Genomic DNA, 13,659 nt, shown 5'->3' with positions numbered 1-13,659 from the left:
TTACCTATCTTTATGATCGGTGCCATCAACATTACATCCACGTCCCAGATAACGCTTAATTCTTCCCAGTTCACAATTTCTGGCAGCCTGGTGGATCTTCCCAAGAGGGGTATATCCGAAAAACTTGATTCCCAGGCTTATATAAACAAACTTTCTCCAGGCTCTAGCCATCCTAAAGACAATTAGGTAACAACCTCTGTCGAGTGGCCTACCAAAGCAGGTCTGCCACTACCTATATGCCAACCAACTGACAAAATAGTCGTTGCTAGGTGACACTGATAAACACAAATGCACATTCCACAATCTGCATGGCCCTAGGTGATTGGCTCCTGGAAGGTCCGCCCCCTTTATGTGATCAGCGCCTGGCTATTCTGTACAGACCCCACCAAGAACCAGGTGGGACTGCTCCGAGACCCCCCAAGACCCATACAGTGAGAGAGATGCCCCACCAGAATCAGGTGGGCCTCAATGGCGGGCAGGTGAGAACCCCCCACACCCAGACCTGGGTGGGCAGGACTCATCCTCTCTGCCATTGCGCAGCTGCCTATGTCCACAGCAGGAAACAAATACTGCACTCTTCCTATTACTTTATTCAGTAAATGGCAGAAAAGGAGATCCCTGACTTAAGATGTCCATGAAAAAAATCTGGAAAAATTCAGGAATGCATTTAATTTAAAACAACAGATTAGAAGAAAACAACAGAATAACTGCGCCAAAAGCAATTTTAGTGTCACTCTGCTGCATCATCCACTCCCTGACATAGCTCTGCTCAACACAAAGAAGGAGTAAGCAGCCCACCAGTTCCACTCAAAAGCAAAAGGAGAATAGTGTAACAACCATCACCCTAGGCTTTAAAGTGTAGTACCAAAATGTCCTGATTCGGTTTCTCCTGACCCAGATTACTGAGCAGAGAAGAAGAGATGAGCTATTTGGAGATGACCTGGAACAAAGAAGTAGTGCAATACATGGATCAACTTGCAGCCGAAGAAATCATGGTCCCCAGTGGCTACTGTGCCCAGAACCCCCACAACCTCTGCACTGTCTCCTTCTGTAAACAACTCTAGCCTTCATTTCTGGCATTCCCTCAGGGTTTGCCATTACATACTTCAGGTGCTTGCTCCAAACAGACTGCAGTAGTTTTTGCCACTGAGGAAACCAAAAGCCACAGAGGAACCCTGCATCTTTCCCTACTACAAAAAGCCTCAAAGGTGTTTGCATTCACAGTCTCCAAGCACCTGTACCACTACCTCTAGATTCTGCCTACCCAAGGTAACCTCAGCTAGAGTTGCCACAAATCCATACTCAAGGTCACCAAACAGCCTTTTCCTGTGCAAGAGAACACGAAGGCTGCAGCCCATACTGGAGGCACAATCCCATGTGATGGGTGTACACCTGCAGCCATATCCATGCACACTGCCAGATGTTGGACTGGCAGTTTCACATGCACAATACCACTTCCAACACCAGTCACGAGCCACTGCTCGCCATATTTAGCAGCCTCTGAAGTTACGTACACATGTGTCACCAGCTCTGTTTCGTGGTGTTATTAACATATGTAAGCACCCAGAGTCCCATTAACCATCCCCACCACCATGTAGCTTTGCCTGAAGAGAGTTGTTCTGTGCCATGGCACACGTTTCTCCTCAGTTCCACTCACAAAAAAATAGTGCATGTTTACAGCCATCCTCAACACCTCCATGTCCCTGCCACCATACTTCAATTCACAGGTGAGGTTTCTAGCTTTATGCATCCATGATTAGGCCCCAGATCTGTAGATACACAGCAGCCAGGCAAAGCTCTACTTCTGGTCCTTCCCTGAAGCCCTATGTGTCTACAATCAGATCTGATCTTACAGTCCTGTGCTTTAACAAACTAGGTCCCACGTCATAGACACTCTTTGCCAGCCCTGGTTTCTGTCCTTGGTCCTAGCTTTTCCTTACTACTTCTCTGCCCACAGGAAGCCTGTCTACCTTGCACATGCCTGCAGCTGATACTGCACCAAAGTGTGCACACTGCCTGGCCCATATGTCTTTCACCTTCTCTGCATGGATATAGAGGCACTATCTATGACCCAGCTTGTCCTCATAGCAACTCTAGATTTCCCATAGCTCTAGCCACCAATGACCATGAAGGTTTTCATGTTACCAACAGTTGTGCCTTCTAAAAGAGAAGCAATGCATCCTTCAACCTCAGATAACAAAGATGTTGCTCCATTGCCACTAGACCAGTGCTATACTAGGTCAGCATGTCCTCCCATACTGCTCTGAAGGAAAAAGCTTTCCCATCCTCAAATAAGTCCTTAAGTCTGGAAGAAGTAATGGTTTCTTCAAATGTGCATGCACCTTTTCAAGCTACTAGGGTCAAGAAGAATCAGAGAAACGTGGTAACACAAGGAACACAAAAAGTCTTCATTAAATGAATGGTCCAACAAAATTAGAGACCTTGATATAATGAAAATGGGAGAACTACATAACAGTTGGGTTAAAATAAAATCGGTTCAATGAAGAAAGTTTATACCAGGAGCCAACCCATGACACCCACCCTGATTCAGGCACAGATGACTTCCTATTCCTCTTAGAATAAAGTTCAAAATACTCACCATGGTCCACAGTCCCCATGACCAGGCAATGATCTCCGTAATCTTTTTGTACCCTCCCTTGATCTTGCTCCCTCCCCTCAGGGCCTGTGGCATTATTTCCTATCCCTGCACTTAATCCAATGCCTCTGGTAGCACCTTGCTCCCACTTTTCCTGCCATCACAGGATAATGAAGCCCTCACTCAGAAGCAATCCAGTCTTGGAACCATGAACACTGAATGCCTAGTTTGTGTCTTTTACAGAGCCTTCTTTATTGTATTTATAGTACTTAGTTTGTTTTACCCCTAAATAGTAACTGAAATGAAGGAGATCAGACATACTATCTTGGACACTGTTCTAACCTACATAACTGACTTGCACTTTATCTTCCAGGACTCAGTCAAATTTGCAAAATGAGTGAATAGATGCATGGAGACATTCATGAACTCTGCTTCTCTAGGCTTTCAGGTCAGGACCTCCACATATGGCCCACATCACCCAGTATCCCTCAATCTCCCTTGATAAGCTTTTTCATTGGCAAAAATAATTTTGGCAAGTCATTTTTTTAAAGAGATAAGTGCCATACTCAGGTTCTCATACATGCTAAAGCACTCTACCACTAAGCCATATACCCAACACCTGGGTCAATGCTTTTAAACAAAACAAGATTCCTATAAAATGGTCTAGTGTTGGGGGGGGTGGTTGAGGTGACAATTGGAGGGAGCCATATATGGAACACAGAGTTTTTGTGGCAGATGCAAGGCCTTGTGAGGACCACACTGCATACTCTTTGCACTGCTGAGGTTTGGGGAAACCTTTCTGTACCATGCCCACCCAAAAAGAAAAACTTGCCAGCCTAGATTCTTCAGAACTAAATGGCAAACATTAATCAGATAGACTGAACAGACATCTATGGACTATTTAATCCATCAACAATAAATTCATTTGCTTCTCCATGAAACAATGACCATTCTTTGAAATAGTTCATATTGTCAGGTGTGGTGGAGCACACCTGTAATCCCAGCAGCTCAGGAATCTAAGACAGAAAGATTGCAAGTTCAAAGCCAGCCTCAGCAAACAAAAGGTGCTAAGCAATTCAGTGACATCCTGTATCTAAATAAGGCTGGGGATGTGGATCAATTGTCAAGTGCCTCTGAGTTGAATCCCTTGAACCAAAAAAGTCATATTTTCTACAAGGTAAATACAAGAAATAGAGATAACTTCTTGCACCCTATAAGATCATAAATGAAAGAAATAAGAAGTTAATGACAAGAAACAAACCTTTTAATGCCTGGAGGTTAAAATATACAACTCTGGATTAGGATTGGATAACAGATACAATCAGGGGATAAAAAATTTCAGAAATAAATGGGAACAGGGATAATTTGACAATATTAATTCTGCATAAGATAGACAGAATTAGGGCCTGGGAGATCTAATACATCAAAATTCATTGGGTTATTAACACCCATAAATAATTTATGTACCTATATACCAATGGCAAATGAACTGAAAAAGAAATTAGAAAAATATCCCATTCAAAATAGCCTCAGAAAACAATATAATACTTTGAAATATATATAAGAAAAGGTATGAAATAGTTCTACAATGAAAACTACAGAATACTGAAGAAAGAAATTAAAGACCTTTGAAGATGGACAGATCTCCCAGGCCCTAATTCTGCCTATCTTAGGCAGAATTAATATTGTCAAATTAACCATACTATGCAAAGTGCTTTGCAGATTCAATGCAATTCCTATAAAAATACCAATGAGTTCCTTTGTAGAAATAGAAAAATCACCCATAAAACTCATTTGGAAATATTAGAGAATCGAAATAGGCAAAGCAGTCATTAGCAAGAAAAGTGATGCAGGAGGCATTACAATCAGTACCAGAACCATGGTAAAGAAGAGAAGACACAGAGAAAAACCCACATAAGTACAGTTATCTAATATTATTAAACAGCACCAAAAACAAACACTGAAGAAAAGATAGAATTTTCAACAAATGGTGCTGGGAAATTGAAATTAAACCCCTACTTCTCACCCTGCACACAACTCAAAGTGGATCAAGGACTTAGGCATTAGAACATAGAGACCCTGCAACTAACTGAAGAAAAAGTAGGAATGTAAGCTTAGGAACTTACTTTCTTAACAACACCAGTACAGCACAAAAAGTAAAATCAAGAATCAATAAGTGAAATGGAATCAAAGAAGCAGCCTTTAAACTTCTTCTCAGCATAAGAAACAATAATATGAAGAGGAAAGCCTACTGAACAGGAGAAAATCTTTACCACCTGCACCTCAGTTTCAGCATTAATCTCCAGGATATATGAAGAACTCAAAAACTTTACACTACTACTAATAATAATATTAATAATAACAACAACAATAACAACCACCCGATCAATAAATGGACTAAGGATCTGAACAGACACTGCACAGCAGAAAAAAAATACCATCAACAAATATATGAAAAAATGTTCATCTTTAGTATTATAAAAATGCAAGTCAAATCTACGCTGAGATTTCATCTCACTTCAGTCAGAATGGCAATTATCAGGAATTCAAGCAACAATAAATGTTGGGGGGATTTAGGAAAAAAGGTTCATTCATACCTTGCTGGTGGGAAGGCAAATTTTCAATTTATCATTATGGAAAGCAGCACGGAGATTCCTCAGAAAACTTGGAATTGACCCAGTTATCCCACTTCTCAGTTCATACCCAAAGGATTTAAAGTCAGAATACTACAGTGATGCAGCCACATCAATGTTATAGTTAAACTATAAAACCTGTCTAAGTGCCTTTCAACAGATGAATGAATAAAGAAAATGTGGTATACATACACAACCAGATATTACTCAGCCTTAAATAAGAATGAAATTATGGAATTTGGTGATAAATGAATAGAGCTGGAGAATATCATGCTTCACAAAATTAACTAATCCCAAAGAACCAAAGGCTGAATGTTTTCACTGAATTTCAGATGCTAATTGACAATAAGGGTTGGGGTTCCTAGGGACGAAAAGAGGTACTGTGGATAAGGCAGAGGGGAGTGAAGGAAGGGGGAAAGGAATGGAGGTAGAAAGAATAGCAGAATGGATCTGACATAATTACCCTATGAGCATATATGACTACATGATCAGTGAGTCTACATCATGTACAACCAGAAGAATGAGAAGTTATGCTCCATTTATGTATGATGTGTCAAAGAGCATTCCACTGCCATGTACAACTAAATAGAATGAATAAAAAAATGTTTTTAGGTGCTCAGGAAAAAAGAAACACATATCAAATAACTGTAAAAGATTAAAAGGTGTATCAAAGATGAAATCAGAATTAGAAATCACCTGATCCAATCCACCTATTTCATTAATGAAAAACCTTATTACAATACTAACATATCCCCATCCAGAAAAAATGAGGAAGTCAAATAATTATCAAAATTATACTACATACAGAATTATAGTTCACATGCGAAAAATACTGTGATACATACAAGAAAAATAAAATTTTATAAGATGAAGGGAATCCTCATACTGCAGACATTTTCTGGCTTAAAAATGGCACCCTTGCTTCTCAAGGAAAAAAGATGATGGACATGGAGTCAGACTAATGGAGTTCCCTCCACAGCCATCTGTTTCCTTCTCTGGCTTAGTATCCTTCATCCTTACTGCAAGTTATACTGTTCCACCACAAGGATGAAAGATCACCCAAAGGATCATGGCAGGCACACATGAGGAACACCAAAATTGGAGGTGAATGAGAAAGGAGGGCTGTGCTATTACTATCATCAATGTGATGGACTAACACTAGCTTCCCTGTGTGCCTAATGCTAGGAATTCAAAAAGAAGTAAGATAATATGAAACTTTACTCAGCCATAAAATAAATGAAATTATGTCATATGCAGGAAAATGGGTGGAGACCATAATACTAAACAAAATAAGTCAAACTTAGAAGATCAAATATCATATGCTTTCTCTCATATGTGCAAGCTAGAATGGAAAAAGAAATAGAAAGGTGTGGGGGATGATCTCAGGAAGATAAAAGGGAGATAATTAAAGAAAAAGATCAAGGGTTGAGAGGTAGGCAGGGAGGGAAGAAGTGCTGGGAAGCAATATTGGCCAAATTATATTGTTAAATTGTGTGCATGTATAAATATATAACACAAATCCTTGTTATGTACAATTATAATGCACAAATTTTAAAAATGTTGAAAAAAAAATAATAGCCAGTGTGAACTGACTGTTTCAGCTTAAAAACTACAAATATCTATAATCATTTAATGATGCTCTGTCTCTTGGAAGCCCTATTACATACGTACACATGTATGTGTAAGTTTTTCTGCATATTTATATTACTGTACTAAACATAGATAGATAGATAGATACATAGATAGATAGATAGATAGATAGATTATGACACTCAAGACTTACAAAAGAACTCAACCTATTCATAAGGGTGAGCCGCTGACCTTCTAAATGTGATCCCACTTAACAAAAGACAGCATGATTTATGCTCTTTATATAATGGCTTGTGGTTTTCTAACTTAAGTTCTTTTTGTTTGGGTCCTTTATTTATTTTAACCCCAATTTGATATCCCTACAGATATATTCATGTTCTAAAACAGAACGGGATAGGCAACCTGTCCAATATTAAAAGTAAATTTATTAAATACCAAATAAAAATGCTATTATATATTTTCCAGCATCCAAAATAGTGCTAAATGCGAAAATAGGTTCCAAGGAAAAACTTTCTGAATAACAAAGAATAAGAATCCAAAAATAGAAAACTATAAAAGTAACCTTACCCATATACCTTATAAAGGCAACATAAAATGACTTACCTACATATCATAATATAGAAGTTATGGTAGCTTATAGTTATAGGTATTTAATTATATGAGCATTTACTCCCTTTTATGGTTCAAGGACAGATCTGTTTCTACACTAATATCAATCATTCTTCCAACCATAGGAAAGTTCATTACTGAATTCTCATTCTGTGTCATATGGTCAAGTATTAATGAGAGACAAGGGAATGCCATTCAACTGTAATTGAGATGCTCATATAGCTTTAAGAATTTCATTAAATTCATGTCACTCTACTACAATCATTTTTAAAAGAATGGATTATAAGTATGAAGAAGGAGTGATTCAAAATCTTATTTTATTACATCTACAATAGAAACATACCTTGATGTTTTTGATTCAGATACATGGTCAAATGTTTATATTTTCCATTGGGTAGAGTTATTTAATTTTCCATACAAATCCACAAAACATTTGCTTGCTGTACCCTGTCAGAAAATAGATTTAGAGGTAAAAGTATCTGTTATTTAAAAACTGTGTAGTGAATATGGCTCTCAAAATATCAGTGGAAAACATACTTATGATTTGTCTTGAGAAAAATATCACTTAATATTAAAACAACAGTTGCAAGATAATAATTGGAACAGCTCAGTGAAATTTCCCACAGGTGGTTAACAAGTCACAATATATAGACACCAATATAGCTGAGAAGGATATGAGTTGGTTCCAAAATGCATTTATAACTTGAAGCTTTTAATTTAAATTTTCCTTCTCTTCAAATCAAGTAGCCCAGCCTGAAGAACTCCCCAAATCATTTGAGATAAGCTTATGTATATTAAATAATAATATATCCTGGAGGATCTAATGGATCAAATTTATAGTCTCAATCAATTTTTTTTCCACTTTGACTTTGAAGAGAAACTCAACATTGAAGCAAAACCAGTATAAATGAAAATGTAAATCTTAATATACCAAATTGAGATACATTAAGTTCCACTTCAAAATAGCCTTAAAACCTGGAGAAGAATAAACTGAAAAAAAAAACAAAAGCTCAAAATTTTGATCAAAAAGTATCTCCTTTCCTGTTAATAATTATCTATTAATATGACTAATATACCAAACAACAATTTTAAGAAGGAAAGTTTATTTTTGCTTACATTTTCAAAACCTTCAGTACATGGTTGGCAAACACCACTGCTTTGGGCTCAAGGTCAAATAGAAAATCTTGGCCAAAGTTGGAGAAGAACATAGAGATTCAGGCTAATGGTATCAACCTTTTTGATAAAATAACACTAAAAAAAATTCAAACATTAAAACTAAGATAGACATATACATACACTATACATACAGAATCCCAAAGAAGAAACATTAAGATAAAAAGCAGCTCTGCAAGACATATTATAATCAAAGGATCTAAAAATGGAAATAAAGAAAAATAGTAAAAGATACACATGAAAAACATTAGGTCACATTTATATAAAATTATATTTGTTTGTATAAATTTCATTATATTTATGTTTATAAGCTTCACTTCAAACTTCTCACCTCAGACTCTAAAATCAAGGGGGTTTGGAATAAAGTATTCCAAGCTTTGAAAGTATATACTTACCAACCAAGACTGCTATGTCCAGCAAAGTTATGAACGGAACAAGAAGTGACATGATCAGTGACATAATCAGACACAGAATGCAAAGGGTTGAAGGTTTTATACCCTATGAAAAAGCTAGAGAGAAAAATTAAGAACAAACAGGGATCACATAAAAATAGAAAGAAGATCACACAGTGATGAGCCACCTGACTGGTTACAAAGACGTAAGAGGGTAAAGCAGTAGCTACAGGATGAAATGTACTTTGGAATATATAAAAATGCCCTGAAGTTTTTGAGAATTCTCTCTCAATGAGGAATAAATTAAAAACAATATTTATGCCCTAAAAAACATCATATGATTTAATTGCCAGAGGAAAGAAACACTGTGCATGTATCAACTGAGGCTATGGAGAGAATTCATTCATAAGTCGCCAGAAGGCTGTACAGAGTGCAGTGAGTGAGTGGAGGGCTACTGGCACTCTGTCAGAAGAATGCAAGAACTCCTCACTTTCTTCACTTCAGTCATGGTTTTCACATCTATTGGTAGATTGTTGGGTTTTGAAATGTCTATCCCAAGTACAATATCAATAACCATATTGCCATCTTTGTTTTCGCTCAAATTCTGCTGTATGTCACAGCTTCCTTCCTCAAATATCCTCAAGTTTATGTTCAAAGGCTGGTTCTCCAATACAGATGCAAGTACACAGTCTGTTCTGATCAGCTACTGATGCACTAGGACCAACAACATCATGTCTTGACTAGCAAACAGTACTGCAGGAACTTCCACATATCCGAATAGAGCTACCAAAGAGGCACACATTGATAATGGCCCATGAGCTGAATGCTGATGTCACCAGCAGCAGAGTTGATGTTTCCGGAAAATGGGGTGCATGGTGTCAGCCAAAGACCAATCACCAGACAATTCTACTTTTTCAAAACTACGAAGACTTCTCTCCCTTTTTTCCCCTCCCCCTTGCCCCTCATAACCTCTTATAATTTTGTGTATCATTGTAGGTCTCCTACCATTTCCATATGCTTTCCATTCTCTCTCCCTTTCTCTCCCCCTATTCGTCTTTGATTACAGTTAGTATTTTCCTCATGCTCTTCCTTCCTGTTCTGTTCTTAGCGGCTCTCTTTATATCAAAGAAGACATTTGGCATTTGTTTTTTAGGGCTTGGCTAACTTCACTTAGCATAATCTGCTCTAATGCCATCCATTTCCCTGCAAATTCTATGATTTTGTCATTTCTTAGTGCTGCATAATACTCTATTGTGTATAGATGCCACATTTTTTTATCCATTCATCTATTGAAGGGCATCTAGGTTGGTTCCACAGTCTAGGTATTGTGAATTGTGCTGCTATGATCATTGCTGTGGCCGTATCCCTATAGTGCGCTCTTTTAAGTTCCTCAGGGAATAGTCCGAGAAGGGCGATAGCTGGGTCAAATGGTGGATCCATTCCCAGCTTTTCCAGGAATCTCCATATTGCTTTACAAATTGGCCTCACCATTTTGCAGTCCCACCAGCAGTGTACAAGTATACACTTTTCCCCAGATCCTGGCCAACACTTATTGTTATTTGACTTCATAATGGCTGCCAATCTTACTGGAGTGAGATGGTATCTTAGGGTGGTTTTGATTTGCATTTCTCTGATTTCTAGAGATGGTGAGCATTTTTTCATGTACTTGTTGATATATCCTCCTCTGAGAAGTCTTTGTTCAGGTCCTTGGCCCATTTGCTGATTGGGTTATTTGTTATCTTATTGTTTAATTTTTTTAGTTCTTTGTACATTCTGGATATTAGGGCTCTATCTGAGGTGTGAGGGGTAAAAATTTGTTCCCAGGATGTAGGCTCTCTATTTACCTCTTTTATTGTTTCTCTTTCTGAGAAAAACCTTTTTAGTTTAAGTAAGTCCTATTTGTTTATTCTTGTTATTAACTCTTGGGCTATGGGGGTCCTACTAAGGAATTTGAAGCCCGGCCCCACAATATGTAGATCAGAGCCAACTTTTTCTTCTATCATACGTTGAGTCTCTGATTTGATATCTAGCTCTTTATGCATTTTGAGTTAACTTTTGTGGCTGGCGAGAGAAAGGGATTCAATTTCATTTTGTTGCATATGGATTTCCAATTTTCCCAGCACCATTTGTTGAAGATGCTATCCTTCCTCCATTGCATGTTTTCAGCCCCTTTATCAAATATAAGATAATTGTAACTTTGTGGATTAGTCTTTGTGTCCTCTATTCTGTACCATTGGTCCACCTGCCTGTTTTGATACCAGTACCATGCTGTTTTTGTTACTATTGCTTTGTAGTACAGTTTGAACTCAGATATCGCTATACCTCCAGATTCACACTTCCTGCTAAGAATTGCTTTTGCTATTCTGGGTCTTTTGTTTTTCCATATGAATTTCATGATTGCTTTATCTATTTCTACAAGAAATGCCATTGGGATTTTGGTTGGCATCGCATTAAACCTGTAGAGAACTTTGGGTAATATTGCCATTTTGATAATGTTAGTTCTGCCTATCCATGAACAGGGTACATTTTTCCATCTTCTGAGATCTTCTTCTATCTCTCTCTTTAGGGTTCTGTAGTTTTCATTGTATAAATCTTTCACCTCTTTTGTTAGGTTGATTCCCAAGTATCTCATTTTCTTTGAGGATATTGTGAATGGAGTGGTTTTCTTTATTTCCATTTCAGAGGTTTTGTTGCTGATATACAGGAATGCCTTTGATTTATGCGTGTTGATTTTATAACCTGCCATTTTGCTGAATTCATTTATTAACTCTAGCAGCTTCTTTGTAGACCCTTTTGGGTCTATTAAGTATATTATCATGTCATCCGCAAATAGCGATATTTTAATTTCTTCTTTTCCTATTTTTATGCCTTTAATTTTATTTGTCTGTCTAATTGCTCTGGCTAGTACTTCAAGAACTAAATTGAATTGAAGTGGTGATAGAGGGCATCCCTGTCTTGTTCCAGATTTTAGAGGGAATGCCTTCAGTTTTTCTCCATTTAGGATGATGCTATCCTGAGGTTTAGCATATATAGCTTTTACAAAGTTGAGGTAAGTTCCTGTTATCCCTAGTTTTTATAGTGTTTTGAACATAAAGGGATGCTGTACTTTGTCAAATGCTTTTTCTGCATCTATTTAGATGATCATATGGTTCTTTTCTTTAAGTCTATTGATGTGGTGAATAGCATTTATTGATTTCCGTATATTGAACCAGCCTTGCATCCCAGGGATGAATCCTAGTTGATCATGGTGCACAAGTTTTCTGATATGTTTTTGTATTTGATTCGCCAGAATTTTATTGAGAATTTTTGCATCCAAGTTCATTAGAGATATTGGTCTGTAGTTTTCTTTATTTGAAGTGTCTTTGTCTGGTTTTGGGATCAGAGTGATGTTGGCCTCATAGAATGAATTTAGAAGAGCTCCTTCTTTTTCTATTTCTTGAAAGAGCTTGAAATGTATTGGTATTAATTCTTCTTTGAAGGTTTTGTAGAACTCCGCTGTATACCCATCCGGTCCAGGGCTTTTCTTGGTTGGTAGTCTTTTGATGGCTTCTTCTATTTCTTCCTTTGTTATTGGTCTGTTTAAATTGTTTGTGTCTTCCTGTCTCAATCTGGGGGAAATCATATGCCTTAAGAAATTTATGGATATCTTCACTATCTTCTATTTTATTGGAATATAGGGTTTCAAAATACTTTCTAATTATCTTCTGTATTTCTGTAGTGTCTGTTGTGATATTGCCTTTTTCATCCCATGTGTTAGTAATTTGAGTTCTCTCTCTTCTTCTTTTCGTTAGCATGGCTAAGGGCTTGTCTATCTTATTTATTTTTTCAAAGAACCAACTTATAGTTTTATCCATTTTTTCAAAGGTTTCTTTTGTTTCAATTTCCTTGATTTCTGCTCTAATTTAATTATTTCTTGTCTTCTACTACATTTGCTGTTGTTTTGCTCTTCCTTTTCTAAGTTTTTGAGGTGTAGTGTGAGTTCATTTATTTGTTGTTTTTTTCTTTTTTTGAGGAAATAACTCCAAGAAATGAATTTCCCTCTTAAAACTGCTTTCATTGTGTCCCATAGATTCCGGTATGTTGTGTCTGTATTATCATTTGACTCTAAGAATTTTTTCATCTCCTCCTTTATGTCTTCTGTAACCCATTGATCATTCGATAACATATTGTTCATTTTCCATGTGATGTAGGATTTTTCCTTCCTTCTTTTATCATTGATTTCCAATTTCATTCCATTATGATCAGATATGGTGCATGGTATTATCTCCATGCCTTTATATTTACTAAGGGTTGCCTTATGGAATAATATATGGTCTATCTTTGAGTAGGATCCATGTGCTGCTTACAAGAATGTGTATCCACTTGATGATGGTTGATATATTCTATATATGGCGGTTAAGTCTAGGTTATTGATTGTGCTGTTGAGTTCTATAATTTCTTTATTCAGTTTTTGTCTATAGGATCTGTCTAATGGCGAGAGCAGTGTGTTGAAGTCACCCATAATTATTGTGTTATGGTCTATTTGACTCTTGAACTTGAGTAGAGTTTGTTTTATGAATGTTGAAGCTACATTGTTTGGTGCATACAAATTGATAATTGTTATGTCTTGTTGGTGGATGGTTCCTTTTAACAGTATATAGTGTCCTTCTTTATCCTTCTTGATTAA

This window comes from Ictidomys tridecemlineatus, chromosome 16 (assembly GCF_052094955.1).
Source record: "Ictidomys tridecemlineatus isolate mIctTri1 chromosome 16, mIctTri1.hap1, whole genome shotgun sequence".
NCBI lineage: Eukaryota > Metazoa > Chordata > Mammalia > Rodentia > Sciuridae > Ictidomys > Ictidomys tridecemlineatus.
The sequence above is the reverse complement of the archived record's forward strand: the minus strand, read 5'-3'. Positions refer to the sequence as shown.